Genomic DNA, 19,278 nt, shown 5'->3' with positions numbered 1-19,278 from the left:
CATTTCCTGTGAACAGGCTCCATGCTGACAAGCACTAAGCCAGCAAAAACTCTGAATTCATAGTATGTCCTTCTAAAAAGATGGTGATTCTTATAATTTGTATTTGCCAGGTTTTAAATGCCGGGAATATTTTTTAAATAATCAATTAAAATGTACAAAGTATCTGGACTTTTACCTACCCAAAAATTAGCCATTTTTTTTTAGACCCACAGATATTCAAACAAGATGAAAATATTTTATGAACTAAAAGGAACACAGCATATGACACCAAAAACTACTTTCCCAAGACCCTTTTTCAGGTACCACATTCAATTTCAGGAATAAAACTCAACATCTTTAAAATAATCATCAAAATTTTCTGACATGCCACTCCCGGAGGAAGAACAATGTGGTATCTACAGGAAAACATCCAGCAAATATAATATCATATGCACAGTAAAAGAATGAAAGGTAGGCCGCAGTAACATTTCTCTTTATTCTTTCCCCACTCCTGAAATTATTAAATTTCCTCTCTGCCTGGGCATTCTTTCATCCCATCTCCCATTACTATCAATATCCTCTCCTTAAAATGTAGTTCTCAATCAACAGCTGTTCCCATCAACCACTTCATACCAGAACTCATCCACTCTTAATTTCAACTACTACCTCTATTAGTATAACTCCCAAATCCTAATAGAGGTAGTAGCTGAAATTAAAAGTGGCATAATTTCTCCCTCTTTCCTTCTCCAATCTTTGATTTCTCTCACTTCAGGACCCTTTTATTTCCTGATGTTTTTAAGGAAAATTAACTTTTTCAAAATTGGTCCCTTGTCCATTTACTTCATAATCTGTATTATCTGACCATTCTCCTAGGTTTGCAACTTCAGTATAATTTTTCTCCACTTAATCAATAGGACCTGCCAACTATTCACTGTGTTTCTTATCTTACTTTCGGCTCCATAGCTATCACCACATTTTGCGTTTTCTTCCTTTCCTTCGTGAATTACTATAGTTCTCCAGAGGACCTGCCTACCTCCAGACGGCTCACTCACTCCCACTCATTCTGTATACACTGCTAGTGAAGGCTTTCTGACAGCACACCCACCATATTACTCACTAATTTGCAGACCTTAAATAGTGCCCCAGCACAACAAATCTAAACTTCTCAAACCAGCACTCAGGGTCTTCCGCTCCTTTAGAACGTTACTAGTAAATGTTCATCTTTTTTTTTTTTTTTTTTGAGACGGAGTCTCGCTCTGTCTCCCAGGCTGGAGTGCAGTGGCCGGATCTCAGCTCACTGCAAGCTCCGCCTCCCGGGTTCCCGCCATTCTCCTGCCTCAGCCTCCCGAGTAGCTGGGACCACAGGCGCCGCCACCTCGCCCGGCTAGTTTTTTGTATTTTTTTAGTAGAGATGGGGTTTCACCGTGTTAGCCAGGGTGGTCTCGATCTCCCGACCTCGTGATCCGCCCGTCTCGGCCTCCCAAAGTGCTGGGATTACAGGCTTGAGCCACCGCGCCCGGCCATCTTTTTTTTTTTTTTTTAGAGGAGTCTCGCTCTGTCACCAAGCTGGAGTGCAGCGGTGCAACCTCAGCTTACTGCAACCTCCGCCTCCCAGGTTCAAGCAATTCTCCTGTCTCAGCCTCCCAAGTAGCTGGGACTACAGGCGCAAGCCGCCATGCCCAGCTAATTTTTTTTGTATTTTTAGTAGAGATGGGGTTTCACCATGTTCGCCAGAATGGTCTCAATCTCTTGACTTCACGATCCGCCCCCCTCAGCCTCCCAAAGTGCTGGGATTATAAGCATCAGCCACCGCACCGGGTGTAAATGTTTATCTTAAACATTCTAAAAAGATAAAAACCTAGAAACCCAACATTCTGATCTTCCACATCTGAATCTGTACAAAGCACACTATGGGTCTGTGGAGGTCATAGTACAACATCTTCCACCTAACTTCAACAGATCACATAAGGCAATGGAACTATAGATAGTCCCCAACTTATGGTTTGGGTTACGAGTTTCAACTTTATGATGGTGAGAAGGCGATACACATTCAGTAGAAACAGTACTCCAAGCACCCACACGACTATTCTGTTTTTCCCTTTCAGTTTTCAATAAATTATGTGAGACATTCAACACATTATAAAATAGGCATTCTATTAGATGGTTTTGCCCAACTGTAGGCTAATTTTTAAGTGTTCTGAGCACGTGTAAGGTAGGTTATGATGTTCAGTAGGTTAGGTACATTAAATGCATTTTCAACTTGTGATATTTTCTATTTACAATGAGTTTATCAGGAGGTAAAACCACCATAAGCCAAGGAACATATATATTACCTAATCTATCATCTTCTGAACATCTCAAGTTACCATGACAAGGATTCATTTTCAGAAGTTTATTCCTTCTAATCCACAAAATGAAAGTGTGTACAGTTATCAGAAAAATAACACTTCATATCTTTAGTAAGAGTACAAATTAGTAGAATATTTTTAAGGGCAAATTTCCCAATATCTACTGAAAGTTTATGTGCAAATATCCTTTAGCCCAGCAATACCACTTCCAGGAAATAACCTGCAGATATTCTCACAGAAGCAAGCAAAAATACATGCAGAAACACTACTATTATAGTTTTAAAAAAAGGGGGGGGAGGGAGTGGATTTCCTTAATAGACTTCTATTATACATCTCTACAATGGAATATTATACAATTAAAAATTAAGACACAGTTACAAATAAACTGATATGGAAAGTTTAAGAATGCCATGAAGGGGGAAAAAAGCTATTTATAGAACAGAATATAAATATTCTATTTGTGTAAAGAAAATGTATATGAAGGCTGGGCGCGGTGGCTCACGCCTGTAATCCCAACACTTTGGGAGGCTGAAGCAGATGGATCACGAGGTCAAGAGATCAAGACCATCCTGGCCAACACAGTGAAACCCCGTCTCTGCTACAAATACAAAAATTAGCTGGGCATGGTGGCGGGCGCCTATAATCCCAGCTACTCGGGAGGCTGAGGCAGGAGAATCCCTTGAACTCAGGAGGCGGAGGTTGCAGTAAGCCGAGATCGCACCACTGCACTCCAGCCTGGGAGACAGAGCGAGACTCTGTCTCAAAGAAAAAGAAAAAGAAAATGAAAAAAGAAAAGAAAATGTATATGAAGAGAAAATACCTAGAAAAAAATATAGTAAGCCATTAATAGTAGCTAATTCTGGAGAATGGGGCTCAGGGGAAGAAACAATAAATTTTCACTTGTTTTGTGTGTGTGTGTGTGTGTGTGTGTGCATACATACATGCATGCCTTTTAAAAAAATAATCAGTTTATTAAATTTACATTAATAAAGAAAACTGAGTACAGCAAAGGCTCTTAACCTTAGATGAATATAATTGAACTTGATTATCCATAGTACAAGAAATATGAGCTACTAAAAGTGCTTAATGAGAAACTCATCCATTCATTCAACTATTTATGGAACACTTACTATGCGTCAAGCATTGTGCCTGACACAATGGTGAACAAGAAAGACCTAGTCCCTGCTCCCAAGGAACTTACAGAAAGGCCTTTTGGACTCCATTTTTCCTGTCTCCCCTGTAAGAACCACTCTGACTTACAAGTGTGTGCTCTCATTATGCCTATTATGCTTATGGCTCCCATAAGACAAATATTAATTAATAGAATCATTATATCAACAAAAAAGAATCCTTAAAATGATTAACCCATTTCCTCCATAATTAATTTTTAAAGTTATTAGAAGCATAATCTGTGGAAAGAACAACTCAACAAGCACTCTTTCAAATAAACAAGAAGTAACCTAGTTGGCTGGGCACAGTGGCTCATGCCTACAATCCCAACACTTTGGGAGGCCGAGGCAGGTGGATCACCTGAGGTCAAGAATTTGAGATCAGCCTGGCCAACATGGTGAAACCCCATCTCTACTAAAAACATAAAAATCAGTCAGGCATGGTGGCGGGCGCCTGTAATTCCAGCTACTCAGGAGGCTGAGGCAGGAGAATCACTTGAACTCAGGAGGCAGATGTTGCAGTGAGCTGAGATCCCGCCACTGCACTCCTGCCTGGGTGACAGAGTAAGACTCTGTTTTGAGGCCGGGCGCGGTGGCTCAAGCCTGTAATCCCAGCACTCTGGGAGGCCGAGACGGGTGGATCACGAGGTCAGGAGATCGAGACCATCCTGGCTAACACGGTGAAACCCCATCTCTACTAAAAAATACAAAAAACTAGCCGGGCAAGGTGGCGGGCGCCTGTAGTCCCAGCTACTCGGGAGGCTGAGGCAGGAGAATGGCGTAAACCCGGGAGGTGGAGCTTGCAGTGAGCTGAGATCCGGCCACTGCACCCCAGCCTGGGCGACAGAGCAAGACTCCGTCTCAAAAAAAAAAAAAAGAAAAAAGACTCTGTTTTGAAAAGAAAGTAACCTAAATGTTAAATGAAGTTTAAGGGAAGAACATTCAAAAATTAGCTAAGAACATTCAAAAAGGGAAAAAAATTATAGGACATTTTTATTTTATTTTCTTCACTAATTTAATTTTTCTACAATGAGTATGTAACACAGTAAGAAAGTAACAGTTATTATTCAAAAAGAATCCCCTATGGCAACAACAGATCAGCTACTGCATAAAATCCAACTCTTCTTCCCACTATACCTGGCCCTTTATGGTCTGGCCTTGCTGAGACTCCTTGTGTCAGCCCAGAGCCCATTCCCCTTTATGCGAAACAGCATCCTGGGACTTTCCTCTGGGAAGCCCTGCTCCTCACCTCTTAGGCTAGGCCCAGTGCCCATTTTTTGTCCGTCAGTGCTTTTTATCCCTTTGGTTACCACAACAGTTCAGGGGTAAACACACGACCCTAACAGACCAAAACCAAAATCAATCTTGAAAAGAGACTAATTTTAATGAAACTATTAAATTGATTATAAGTAAGTGACATGCAATACACCTAAAAATCCTTTTAAAAACCTTTGTAATAAATGGAATTTTCACTTAATGTGGCCCCTAAATATTTTGTGTGACTATAATTTCTTTTGTTAAAATGCACAACAATAACACAACAATATATAATGACACAATTTCCATTTCTAAGAAGCTATTAGAACTTCATGATTGTCTTAAAGAATTGGAATGTTCAATTCTTATAATCACATCCTGTTAAAATACTAAGTATAGAAACAGTAAGAAAATGCAGCTCAAACAGGCATATACATTAGTCACATTTCCTCTGACAATTTTTTTTATAACTTCAAAACTAAAGACTCCTGTAGGAAGGATTTTATAAGGAACCTAAAATGCAACAATACCTAAGAAAACATTTGAGATGCAATTAACTTTCCAAAAAAAGTGTGATCAATTAATCATTTTCTTCTCAACTCTAAGAAAGCTATAGAATATAATAATAAATCACAGGAAAACAAAGTTAAATTCAGTGTATGAAAACAGAAGTTAACCATTAGAACTCCTTAAGACTGAAATAGGCTATCCTGTAAAACAGGGACCTCCTCTTCCTTGGAACTAAGCTAAAACTAAAACTCTGGAATTCTCTGGAAATAAGACATCCTTGAGGAATTCAATTGATGTGCCAGCTGTTTTGTTTCTTGAAAGAATATAGCTGAATACATACAATAATCTGTTGCCTTTTTTTCTAGCATTGCACAATGTTCCTGGCCTACAATGCACATATTGTATCTATTATCATATTTAAGCATCTGACAGCATTATTATAAGAATCCTTAATATTCATCTCTAATTAAATACATATATAAATTTTTCAGTTTTCAAAAGAGCACGGCTTTCAGTAAAGTATCATATACATTTTTTCCACAGTCTAAATACAATACATTTCCTGAACTTTTAGCTTTCAGTTTCCTGTTCGTCAGTGGCTACAGCTCTAGAGGCAATACATAAACACACCCCAGCCATGGTATTTCCACTTTTGACAACAGTGGACATGAACTTAATATGACCAATATAATTACACTGCATAGAATGGTACCTGATGGCTAAGAGAGCAACAGAAGAAATTCAATAATTTTCAAAATTGGAAATATAAATTATGTTCCATATGTAAGAATTCACATAACAAACCTCTTCTAACTTATGACTCAGAAAAAGTTTCTCTCTTCTGAAAAACTGAAAAAGCTTTCTTTATTGGACAATAACTATAAAACCCAACCTGTTTCCTTTTTTCTCTTGCTTGCCAGGAAGCTCAGAGCTAAATTTAATATTCAAACACAGAAACTATCTTGCCTCAGATTACTGGTGTAAAGATTTCTTCCCATTCCCTCATTCTGCTCATTATTTCTCAAGTGATTTATGCTCATTTTCTGTCTTTGTTTTTAATGGTCTTTGCCTGTTTTGCTTTAATCACAAACTATCAAATCCTTTTCAATGAATAGGTTAATATAAATTATAAATTAAGCAAAACTTAATGACCTTAGTTTGTATCTTCACATCACTGCATAACTTGTTAATGCAATTTATAAAAAATGGAGGTTCTAAAAGGTATCTTTGCTGTTTTAAAGTTAATTATTTCACAATTCATGATTCACTTTTAGAAAAGCCAATGACAATTTTTTAAATAAAAGAATGATAGAATGAAACAAGGATCAAAACTTAAATTACTAAATTAGAGACACTGAATTAGGAGGATTGAAAATTTTTTAATGTTTTAAATTTACTGACAAAATTGGTCCGGCAAAGCTAGATAACTATCATAAAAAATTAACTTACATAAAGTGTATTAAATTATCAGCAGGCACAGTGGCTCATGCCTGTGATCCTAACACTTTGGGAGGCCGAGGTGGGTGGATCACTTGAGGTTAGGAGTTCAAAACCAGTCTGGCCAATATGGCGAAACCCCGTCTCTACTAAAAATCCAAAAAAATATTAGCCGAATGTACTGGTGGGCACCTGTAATCCCAGCTACTCGGGAGGCTGAGGCACAAGAATCGCTTGAACCTTGGGAGGTGGAGGTTGCAGTGAGAAAAGATCATGCCACTGCACTCCAGCCTGGGCAACAAAGCGAGACTCCGTCTAAAAAAAGAAAAGAAAAGAAAAACTCATATACTGCTATCTGTGTCATTAGCTGCAGAGTAGACAACAGGTATAAAAAATATTGAAACAGTCTAGGAATCTAAGAAAAAGGGGAAAAACTCAGTCACATATTTAAAAAATATAAACGCACACATACACACGAAAATATTTCATATATGGTAATACCAAAGTTTGTTGAATGGAGATAAAAGCAAGGTATTAATGAAATTAATAAGCCAGCTGCAGTGGTTCATGCCTGTAATCCCAGCACCTTCCCAGGCCAAAGTGAGACGATCCACTGAGCCCAGGAGTTTGAGACCAGCCTGGGCAAAATGGTAAAACCAAACTCTGTCTCCACAAAAAATAGAAAAGTTAGTTGGGCATGGTGGTGTGCACCTGTAGTCCCACCTACTTGGGTGGCTGAGGTGGAAGGATTGCTTGAGCCTGGGAGGCAGAGGATGCAGTGAGCTGAGATAGCATCACTGCACTCCAGCCTGGGTAACACAGTGCAACCCTGTCTCAAAAAATAAATAAATAAACAAACAAACAAAAACAGTTAGGTTAAAAGAAACTACAATCCAAAATGACAAATCTGGCCAAAATCTTAAAAAATGTATCATGAATTGGCCGGGCGCGGTGGCTCAAGCCTGTAATCCCAGCACTTTGGGAGGCTGAGACGGGCGGATCACGAGGTCAGGAGATCGAGACCATCCTGGTTAACACGGTGAAACCCTGTCTCTACTAAAAAATACAGAAAACTAGCCGGGCGAGGTGGCGGACGCCGGTAGTCCCAGCTACTCGGGAGGCTGAGGCAGGAGAATGGCGTAAACCCGGGAGGCAGAGCTTGCAGTGAGCTGAGATCCGGCCACTGCACTCCAGCCTGGGTGACAGAGCGAGATTCCGTCTAAAAAAAAAAAAAAATATATATATATATATATATATATATATATATATATATATATAAATGAATTAAAGAAAATCTAGTCATATTAAAAATGGAAAAGTGAAATGAACATATTTTATAACGGAAAAGACAGCCTATAAAGCACCTACCATTATATTAAAGGTCCCCACTTTTAGGAGACACAAATAAAATAATAATAAAGGGAAGGAACAAGGTAGCCAAATCGTAACTATAAAATGAAAGTGAAAACGTCAATTATCCCTCTCTCTCTCTCAAGTTATCAGAATTGTAGGGTAAATACCTAAAGAAGTTAAATTACAAAAAACTTCATATTCTAAGAATGAAGTTAACAGCAAAATGTATTACTATGTAAATTGGTAGTACACCCATAAACATAGTTTAACAAATTTTTTTCAAACAGCAATAAAATAATTCAACATAAGAAAACATTTAAAAAAAAGAAACAGAAGTTCCAACACATTATATGAAGGGGCTAAGAGAAACCCACACACACAAGCTCAGCCCTCAAAAGAACCCTAAAATCTAATTTTGAAGTATTTATCTTTTTCTTTTTCTTTTTTTTTTTTTTTTGAGATGGAGTCTCGCCCTGTCGCCCAGGCTGGAGTGCAGCGGCGCGTTCTCGGCTCACTGCAAGCTCCGCCTCCCGGGTTCACGCCATTCTCCTGCCTCAGCCTCCAAGTAAGCTGGGACTATAGGCGCCCGCCACCATGCCCAGCTAATTTTTTGTATTTTTAGTAGAGGCTAGGTTTCACTGTGTTAGCCAGGATGGTCGCAATCTCCTGACCTCGTGATCCCCCGGCCTCAGCCTCCCAAAGTGCTGGGATTACAGGTGTGAGCCACCGCGCCCGGCCGCCCGGCCGCTATCTTCTCACTTAATAGAATAATTCGAAGATAAAATTTGTTGTGAAGGGCAATCATCCAAATACAAAACAAGTTACAGATCAGAAAAGGGTGAAAAAATCCCCTTTTACCTTCAGAAAAATGAAGACAAGAAAAAGAAACTAAACCATGAGAAACATAAATAAATAATCTGATACAAGGTATTGAGGACATGGAAAAAAGTTTTGTATAGGCATTTGTGAATTATACAATTCAACTTCACAGTGTTTAAAAATAATGAAGAAAAATCAATATTTCAGTAAAAAGCAATCTAGTCCAGAAGCTTGTTTTTTTCTTTTTAGAAATAATGTGGCAGATTGCAGAGGTTTAGGACATCTTTATGTAACCCAGGCCAATTTTTACTTCTTTAATCATGGGAAAGAATACAGAACATGAAAAGTTTACCATTTGCAAAATGATTTTGATTATGCTTATGGCAACTAAAAAGTATCTGTGGCGGGGCACGGTGGCTCACGCCTGTAATCCCAGCACTTTGGGAGTCCAAGGTGGGTGGATCACGAGGTCAGGAGATCGAGACCATCTGACCAACACGGTGAAACCCCGTCTGTACTAAAAAAAAAATACAAAAAATTAGCTGGCGTAGTGGCGGGCGTCTGTAGTCCTTGCTACTGGTGGGCTGAGGCAGGAGAATGGCATGAACCCGAGAGGCGGAGCTTGCAGTGAGCCGAGATCGTGCCACTACACTTCAGCCTGGGCAATATGCAAATGTTCAAAATGCAGAGAGGGCAAATGTATTTAAACATACGCTTCGAGGGAAGAAAAGGAAGTGACATGATAGTGAATTGGTGATTGGGAATTAATATATATGAGAAAAAATTACCAGCCCTGTAAAAAGGGAAGATGGTATTTATTGAGCAACTGGTATGACCAGACACTAAGCTTAGGGCTTTATATATACATTCTATCACATTACATCTAGGTAGAAAAACAATGTAGAAGAAAATGCTTGAATACATAACATACCATTATGTGTTGTGTGTGGCATATATTAAAATCTGAGAGACTGGCTGGGTGTAGTGGCTCCTGCCTGTAATCCCAGCACTTTGGGAGGCCAGGGCAGGCAGATCACTTGAGGCCAGGAGTTTGAGACCAGCCTGGGCAACAGAGTGAGACTCCATCTCTATAGAAAATTTAAAAATTAGCCAGGTGCAGTGGTGTGCACCTTTAGTCCCAACTACTTGGGAGGCTGAGGTGGGAAAAACGCTTGAGCCTGGGAAGGAACTTTGATTGTGCCACTGCACTCCAGCCTGGGCAACAGAACAAGACCCTGTCTCAAAAAAAAAAAAAGAAAAAGGAACAAAAGTCCACTCTTTTGAGAATACTATTTATGTTTATAATACTATTATATTTATAATTTACAACTCCAAAAATGAAAGCAAGAAACCCTCTTCTTTTCAAAGCAGATTTTTGAGTCTTGGTTTTAAGCATTAAGAATAGTGAGGGTCATCTGAGGAATACAATCATGGGCTTATTAATAAGGTTGAATTATTATCTTACAGTTTCTGGTAGTAAAATTATTGTCTTGGTGCTTAATAGTAGTAACAAAAAATTTATTTATTGTACTAGTATAATTCCCACCCAGATGGCTGAGAATCACACTGAGATGATAGTAAAAAAACAGCCTTCGTCTAGCCCTGAAAGGGGCAGCCCTGCTCATTCATTAGCTGTGGATCTTGAGCATGTGTCTCTACTTCCTCTGAACCTCAATTTCCTCATCTGTAAAACAAGATGGCTGGACTAGAGGATAGTTCCCTTCCTTCTTCCCCTTCTCCCTCTCTTCAGTCCTTTCCACTTCATGGCTTGATGATTTAGGATCTAGACTGGGGTTTTGAGGACAGAGAAGAAACACTAGCAGAAACCCACTAAACTTTGAAGAAAAGAAGTAAGGATTATGTAAACAACTAGAATACGGAGAAACAGAGAAAGGCAAACACATTTACAAAAATAAATGAACAAATAAAGAAGCATAATGGCTCAATTTAGAAGATTATGAGCTTTACTATCAACATTAGCTTGAATAGAAGTTTCAGTTATTTTGAAACCAAGAAAGGTAGAGATGCTGGAGATACAGACTTAGAAATTATCTGTAACACATAAGAGTTGACAAATAACCCAAGAATCTTTCCAAGTTCCCTCAGCACGTATGGAAGAGATGTCACACTTCTTGGCTTAATCATTCATAACTCTGCCCCGACGTATTCATCCACTATTTTCCCACAAGCTATCCCTCTGGCCAATTTGGCTTCATCATTTCAAACAAACCCTCCATTATTACTCAATGTTCTATCTGAAATGCATTCTCCCTTCTCTCAACTTATTAATAATAATTTATCAAGCCCTAACAATGTTTGCAGAACTATTCTAAGTGTTTTACATGTATTAACTCATTTAATTCTCTCAACAATCCTAGGAGTGAGATCATATCACTTGCTTAAGATGACACAGTAGCAGAACTAGGATTCAAACACAAGCAGTCTGGCTCCAAGGAGACTGTCAACTTGCTAATTAGTCCTTCAAAGCTGAGATCAAGCTCTGTCACCTTCCTAAAGTTCTCATTTGCTGAGCAATTATTCCTGCCTCTTGAACCCTTAAGTAAACCACTCCTTTGCCACTTACCATTGGATCTAGGTTGTTAATTATCTTTTGCATGTATGTTCTGTCTTTTCTGAGAGCAGGATCATGTCCTGTTCATTTTGTTAACCCTACTTAGAACCTACCAGAACTTAATCAATATCTGCAACAGAGCAGTACTTATTAATGAAACTACAATAGTATTTAATATTTACTGAAGACATACTAGGAGCTGAGCTAAGCGCTTTACACGTATTGTCTCATTTAATCCTCACAACAACCTTGAGATAAGTGCTCATTTTGTCTCTCTCGCATGTTATAGATGAGGAAACTGAGACTTGGAGAAAATAAGTATTTTATCCCATATCACAAAGTGGTAGTGATAAGATTCACTGAAGTCTTATAGGAGTCTATACCATACTATAGGCTGGTGGCTCAAGCCTGTAATCCCAGCACTTTGGGAGGCCGAGGCAGGCGGATCACAAAGTCAGGAGTTTGAGACCAGCCTGACCAACATGGTGAAACCCCGTCTCTACTAAAAATACAAAAATTAGCCGGGCATGGTGGCACGTGCCTATAATCCCAGCTACTCAGGAGGCTGAGGCAAAAGAACTGCTTGAACCTGGGAGGCAGAGGTTGCACTAAGCCAAGATCACACCACTGCACTCCAGCCTGCGTGACAGAGAAACACTCCATCTCAAAAAAAAAAAAAAGAGTCTATACCATACTCTTAATCCCCAGCCTACCACATAACACCTCGAGGGAAGAAAGCATCAATCCTAACAATTCAATTCAACTTGCACTTAGCAGCAGCAATACTTTAGCATTACTGAATGCTGTGGATTTAGAATTAGAAGTTCAGCTCTGCCTTCAAGAAACTCACAGTCCATTATGACTTCAGGATCAAACTTTTATCATTACAAAAGTCATCATCATCAAAACTTAGGACTTTAACTTATATTTTAGGGGCAAAATCAAAACAATCCTTGGAATTCTCTTTTACACCATTCCTTCTACCCTCAGGCTTGCCCACCCCCTCTAACCCTAGGACTCATCTCTCCAAATGCTGTGTAACACAGTAGAAGGGTCCTATTAATCCTAACAACTATTGGGACACCTGGATTAAATCAGTAATAGCTTAGACTCAAGGATCTATCTGATAAATTCCAGTCATAATGAAATATGAGTAATAAAGGATAGCTGGAAAAAAGCAGCAGCAAGAAGAGAAAAGAGGGATTTGACATCATACTGTAAAGCAAATAGAAAAAGAAAAGGCAAGAAAAGCAGGAAAGTGGATACCAATATTAATAGAAGGTGAAAGTAAGGGTCCAGGATAAATTCAGTGGAGAAACATAGATAAATCTAAATCCACTTTACAAATGCTGACTCCTTTAATTATTTCTTTTCCTAACTGCTAATGGAAACAAAAAAATATGTATGTGAAACAGCCCCTGAAAAATCATTAACTAGGAACATATTATAAATTAGGAGTTTTTTTCCTGAGAAACCACTCGTCTTAGAATTTCAGAACTGCAGAGGGTCCTTAAGACACTACCTAAAATCCAACCCGCTCATTTTATAAATAAAGGCTCGGAATGGTTACGTAATTTTAACACGCCCAAGATCATACAGCAATTTAGTGGCAACAGTCCTGAATCTCATTCCAGTGTCTATTCCTACCATACCAGGCTTCCTAGGGATGGTTTATTTTTCTCCTTTTTCCACCCTTAATAATCATTAAATTAATTTCTGCATAAGCATTTCCAAATCCCTATATTATCTGTAGTTCCGCCAGAAGAAAATAATCAGATACTCTGAATTATCCAGGGTAATATAGTATTTCATTCTCTTATCCCCAAAGTCAGTAATTACTTAAACTGGGTCTTGGTTCGTACCAGGAGGAAATTTTAACATTTCCCCAAAGGGCAGAAATAAGAAAGAAATCTCCATAAACTGACCAAAAACAAGTCAAAACTACTGACCATCTGGAAAGGAATCAGGCCCAAGACCCCTGGAAGCTAGACAACTGCTAGTGGGAAGAACAAAGGAGATCACTTAAAATCTCATTTCTATTTTATCTCCTCCCAACTAAGCTCAAGCTCCTCTCTTTCTGACAAACCAATTCCAGAAGCCTGCAAAGAGAAGGCAGAGTAATGAAATAGAGTGTCATGTCATTTTCAGCAAAGGTGGATTTTTTTTTTTTTTTTAAGACGGAGTCTCACTCTGTAGCCCAGGCTGGAGTGCAATGGTGCAATCTCAGTTCACTACTAGCTCTGCCTCCCAGGTTCACACCATTCTTCTGCCTCAACCTCCCAAGTAGCTGGGACTATAGGTGCCTGCCAACACAGCCAGCTAATTTTTTTGTATTTTTAGTAGAGACAGGGTTTCACCGTGTTAGCCAGGATGGTCTCGATCTCCTGACCTCGTGATCCGCCCGCCTCGGCCTCCCAAAGTGCTGGGATTACAGGTGTTAGCCACCGCACCCAGCCCAGAAAAGGTGGATTTTTAAAGGGCACTATCTTGGTCAGGAAATATGAGACATGGGATAAGAAAAGAGTCTTCAAGTAAAACCAAAGACCTGTACTTTCTCCCATAAAAACATTAGAAAGTCCTGAAAATGTGTTATATATACTCAGTTCAGCATTTCCCCTACTACAAAGCACTTGCAGATATTCTGGGCTGGGAGGAAGTCATCCTGGGCCGCAATCTGTGGTCTAAGAAAGTCTGCTGCTCAAACTCCTTGAAAAATCATGGGCATTGCCAGTCACCACTATTCACCAGGTTATTTGAGCTGAGTGATTTGGCAATCTTCCATATCACCTTGGTTTAAATATAATTATTACCTAGTCCTTAAAAATGATGTGTCTGCCTAAAGGCTGACTGAAGCCTTTTTTTTTTTTTTTTTGTAATTTGATTTTTTAAAACAGAGGCTCTCTCTGTCATCCAGACTGGAGTGCAGTGGCGCGATCACGGCTCATTGCAGCCTCAACCTCCTGGGTTCAAGTGACCCTCCCATGTCAACCTCTCGAGTAGCTGGGACTACAGGCATGTGCCCCCACACTGAGGCCTTCTCTGGAAGGGAAGAAAACGTCCTATTTTACATCGGGGGCATATCTTAATTTTGATATGTATGAAGTTCATTATAGATTCAGGATAACATCCTGCTTTAACCAAATTAGGACAAGTGTAGTGAAAATCAAAAGGACAAAAAGATAAAGAGACATAAGTTAGAAACAAAAGAATTTAGTGACTCACTGAGTTTAAGAAGGAAAAGTCAAAATGACCAATAAGAATAATGGAGTCATTAACAGCTAAAGAGGGAAGTCGGGAAGATAAGTGTTTTGGCTAGAGGGAGTGGGGAGGGGTCATGTTGGCATACAGCTGCTACAGAGATGGTATTTAAATGCATTTCATTTCAAGACATAGGTGAATAAATATTTAGACCTCAAGGTTAGACAGTGATGTAGGTTTGGGGCCTAAAAAAGGGGTGGCAGTTAAAGCACTACAATGATTAAGGTTTTAGAGAAAGAAAAGGCAACAGAAGAACATTTAGACAATTGCATTCCTAAGATATTACACTAACCTAACTTTCCAGATAAACAGTACCTTATTCTACAGATACAAGTACTTAAACTGATTTATTCTAATGAAAAGCATAAAAATTAATCTTTCTTTATCTTTTCCAGGCTATGAATTGACAAAAAGAAGCTAAAGACAAAAACAGTTTCATAATTACCATTTGTCCAAAGTCAATCTCTGAGCTAAAACACAATGTTTTTTACGTTTCTCTACTTATAACAAAATTTTGGGCAAAAACTCAGAAAAAATGGGTACACCAATACTACCACTGTTTTATGATCTCTGTGAGAATTTAACAGTTTAAAATAGCACATGACTGGACACAGTGGCTCACGCTTGTAATCCCAACACTCTGGGAGGCCAAGACAAGAGGACAGCTTGAGCCCAGGATTTTAAGACCAGCCTGGGCAATACAGTGAGACTCTGGCTCTACAAAAAAACTTCAAAATTAGCCGGTCATGGTGATGCATGCCTGCAGTCTCAGCTACTGTGGAGGCTGAGGTGAGAGGACTGTTCGTGCTTAGGAGGTCAAGGCTGCAGCGTGCTATGATTTTACCACTGCACTTCAACCTAAGCAACAAGTAGGACCCTGTTTCAAAAAAATATATAAAATAGGCTGGGCGCGGTGGCTCAAGCCTGTAATCCCAGTACTTTGGGAGGCCAAGACGGGCGGATCACGAGGTCAAGAGATCAAGACTATCCTGGTTAACACGGTGAAACCCCGTCTCTACTAAAAAAAAAAATACAAAAAACTAGCCGGGCGAGGTGGCGGGCTTCTGTAGTCCCAGCTACTCGGGAGGCTGAGGCAGGAGAATGGCGTAAACCTGGGAGGCGGAGCTTGCAGTGAGCTGAGATTCGGCCACTGCACTCCAGCCTGGGCAACAGAGTGAGACTCCGTCTCAGAAAAAAAAAAAAAAAAAAAAAAAAATATATATATATACACACACACACACACACACACATATATAAAATAAAAATAACCAAAATGTCAGTAATTAATGAATCTGGGGAATGGGTACATGGAGGTTCATTAAAGAATCTGGAGTGGGGTATATGGAACTTCATTAGACAATTCTCTACAGTTCTGTGTATGTGTGCAACTTTCATAATAAAAAGTCTAACAAGGTCTACTTACAGATACTTTTTAAATCCTATCTTCAGGTAAGGCTGACCATTCTAAACAAAATTCTGGCAGATACTTTTCAAATGTTTTCTTCATTCTTGATAGATCAATTAAACACCATAGTGAAATGGACCATAAAAGGGGAAAAGGCCTAGTCTGTCATTTCAGAGAAACATGAACATGTTTATTACATGGAAGAAGTTAGTCCTTTTATCCATGTTGACTGATATCAGACATATCAATCTTCAAAGAATTATGTTTTTGTTGAAAAATATATAGGTTAAATGAGTAAAGAAAACGTGGTATACATACACAATGGAATACTACTCAGCCATAAAAAGGAATGAAATCATGTCTTTTACAACAGTGTTGATACAGCTGGAGGCCATTATTCTAAGTGAACTAACTCAGGAATGGAAAACCAAACACTGTATGTTCTCACCTATATGAGTGAGGAGATACACTATGAGTACAACTGGCATACAGAGTGATATAATGGACTCTGGAAACTCAGAAGAGGGCAGGGGAAAGGGATAAAAAACTACATATTGGGTAAAATGTGTATTACTCAGGTAACAGATGCACTAAAATCTCAGAGTTCACCATGATATAATTCATCCATGTAACCAAAAACCACTTGTACTCCAAAAGCTATTGAAATAAAAAATACATTAAATTTAAAAACTTATAAATAAAAATATATAGGGCATATAACTTTATTATTTTCATGAGTAAAGGCAAAATAAATGTTTATCTTGAATATCAATGATCAATTTGTTGAAGCATCTGGTTAGCCCACCAGTTACTTCAAACATCTTCTACTCTACTATATAACCAAATAAACAACTTTCTGATGTAGATGGAAAAAAAAAAAGATTAAAAAAACTGAAACAGGCCAGGCATAGTGGCTCATACCTGCAGTCCTAACACTTTGGGAGGCCAAGGCGGGAGGATCACTTGAGGCCAGGAGTTCAAGACCAGCCTGAGCAACCAGCAAAACTCCGTCTCTACAATTTTTCTTTAACTAGCCAGACATGGTGGTGCATACCTATAGTACCAGCCACTCAGGAGGCTGAGGCAGGAGAATCATTTGAGCCCAGGAGTTCCAGACTGCAGTAAGCTATGATCACACTACTGTACTCCAGACTGGGCAACAGAATTAGACCCTGTTTCAAAAGAAAAAAAAAAAAAAAAAAGAACCAATATCCATTAATTATGCCTAATACTAAATTGTAATGAACACATACTAAAAATTATATAAAATAATAAGCAGAATGGGAAAGTTGAATTTTTTTAGTCATTATTGGTTAAGCTATGATTTAAGTTGATTTAATCTAAATCAAATCATACTATTGAGGCTGTAGGAACATTAAAACTAGTAGACAGTGACAGATTCACCACTTAGATTTACCACTTACCAATGATCAAGAATAGTTTACGAACACCAATGTCTTTCCTGCCTATGAAAAATAGCACCACCCAAAAACAACAACCAGATTTGTATGCCTCCTCTTCTTTGGTTAAGTTCTAGGATAGTAAAAACTGTTCATGTCTGTGCAACAGCTAGCACACTGTAGGTATACAACTCTTTTAACAGAAACAGTCACAACTTCCAATTCCCAGAAAGCTATTGCTGGGTTTGTCGCATTCCCTAGGTGACATGTGTAGGATAACAAAATAAAGCAGGTTTTCCTTGCAGGCAGTTCTACCTTGAATCATTTCGAGGATCCTGTTTCTTCTAACAGAAACATGTCATGAGTCTTTAGTGAAAAGCAGTATACATTTACATGAAGACAAAAGATAGTCAACGATTCTTTTTCTCATCATTATTAAACCACTGGTTAATTCCTAAGTGAGGTATTTCATGTTTTTTAGATAACAAGATCATCCTCATTTTCAACAAATTTTTTTAGCTTTCTTTCCTTTATTAAAGTAAAATTTATGTACTATAAAATCTTGTTTGAATCAGTATGTTTGAGTAAATGTATATAACAATTGACAAAACTGGATAAAGGTATATGGAAGTTCTTTATACCAGTCTTGCAACTTTTCTGTAAGTTAAAAATTATATGAAAACAAAGTTACCAAAAAAGTATATAATTGAATTACCATCACCCAAGTCAAGCTACAGAATATTTCCATCATGCCAGAAAGTTTCCTTGTGCTCCTTTCCAGTCAACCACAACCCCTACCCAGAGGCAACCACTGTCCTGATTTCTATCACCATACCTTAGTTTTGCCTGTTCTTGTATTTTTCATAAATGGCATCATAAACACTTACACATACTCATCTGTGCCGAGGTTCTTTTTGCTATGAACAGTATTTCTGAGATTCATCTATGTTGCTATGTGAATCACTAGTTTATTCCTACTGTGAAAAAAGCTGCTATGACCCAGTCTTTTTGTGGACATACACTTATTCCTCTTGGTACAATAAGATTTCACTGAAAAAAAGTTTTGCATATAAATATGCCTAGGAAATGAGGCAGTATAGATACTGCTACATACACATAAAACATACAGCAACTATATATACTGTTATATATAATGTAAAAAAGATATTTGATATTTATACATATGTGTAACATATGTGTAATACACACATACACATAAGCTTGAATAATTCTGATCATGCCACTGCACTCCAGTCTGGGCGACAGAGTGAGACTCCGTCTCAAAAAAAAGAATTTATAAAGTTCATAGTGAAAGTAAATCTAAGATGGGAAAGATGAGCATCTCAATTTTTCTAAGTTTATGTTTTAACCTAACAATAATTCAAAAGAGAAACAAGTATCTCTCCCTGTAAATTGCCATGTTACGTTTCAGTGAAACACCTTTTCTCTTGTAGCAAACATCTCCTCCAAGCTAGAATTTCAACACAGTGTTACCATCCACTAGGTAATAATTTTTATGCTAACCAACAAAACCCAAAATATGTGTTCAGATTACAAGACTGTTTTTATTGTCTTGCTTTTTGAAAAAAGTTAAACATGGAAAAACTTAATTGGTTAATATCTAACATGGGTAAAGAACATTCCATGCTCATTCAGAATATATTCTGATGCAGACTCAATCTCTAGGATGTCTTCTCCATTCCAAAAAGTAACCTATCGCAGCACTATGTCCGTGCCTGGGACATCTTGACTTTCAAATTCACTGTGCAAT

At 38.5% G+C, this 19,278-nt stretch overlaps 1 protein-coding gene across 9 annotated transcripts in view; it reads right to left on the bottom strand.

Moving 5' to 3' along the window:
• Window positions 1–19,278, bottom strand: part of FKBP5 (FKBP prolyl isomerase 5) — a 162,384-nt gene that overhangs the window by 95,345 nt on the left and 47,761 nt on the right. For 2 of the 9 annotated variants that reach the window (XM_078000281.1, XM_078000275.1), the window contains one exon: window positions 6,893–7,015. The exons of 5 other annotated variants lie outside the window; for them this stretch is intronic. The gene's annotated coding sequence lies outside the window, so the exon portion shown is untranslated. Of the gene's footprint in view, window positions 1–6,892; window positions 7,016–17,161; window positions 17,280–19,278 lie in introns of all 9 variants that reach the window. 2 more of the 9 variants (XM_078000280.1, XM_078000276.1) reach the window with 2 other exon arrangements.

Source organism: Macaca mulatta, chromosome 4, assembly GCF_049350105.2.
Source record: "Macaca mulatta isolate MMU2019108-1 chromosome 4, T2T-MMU8v2.0, whole genome shotgun sequence".
Classification (NCBI taxonomy): Eukaryota; Metazoa; Chordata; class Mammalia; order Primates; family Cercopithecidae; genus Macaca; species Macaca mulatta.
This window is presented reverse-complemented; position numbering and strand designations above follow the sequence as displayed.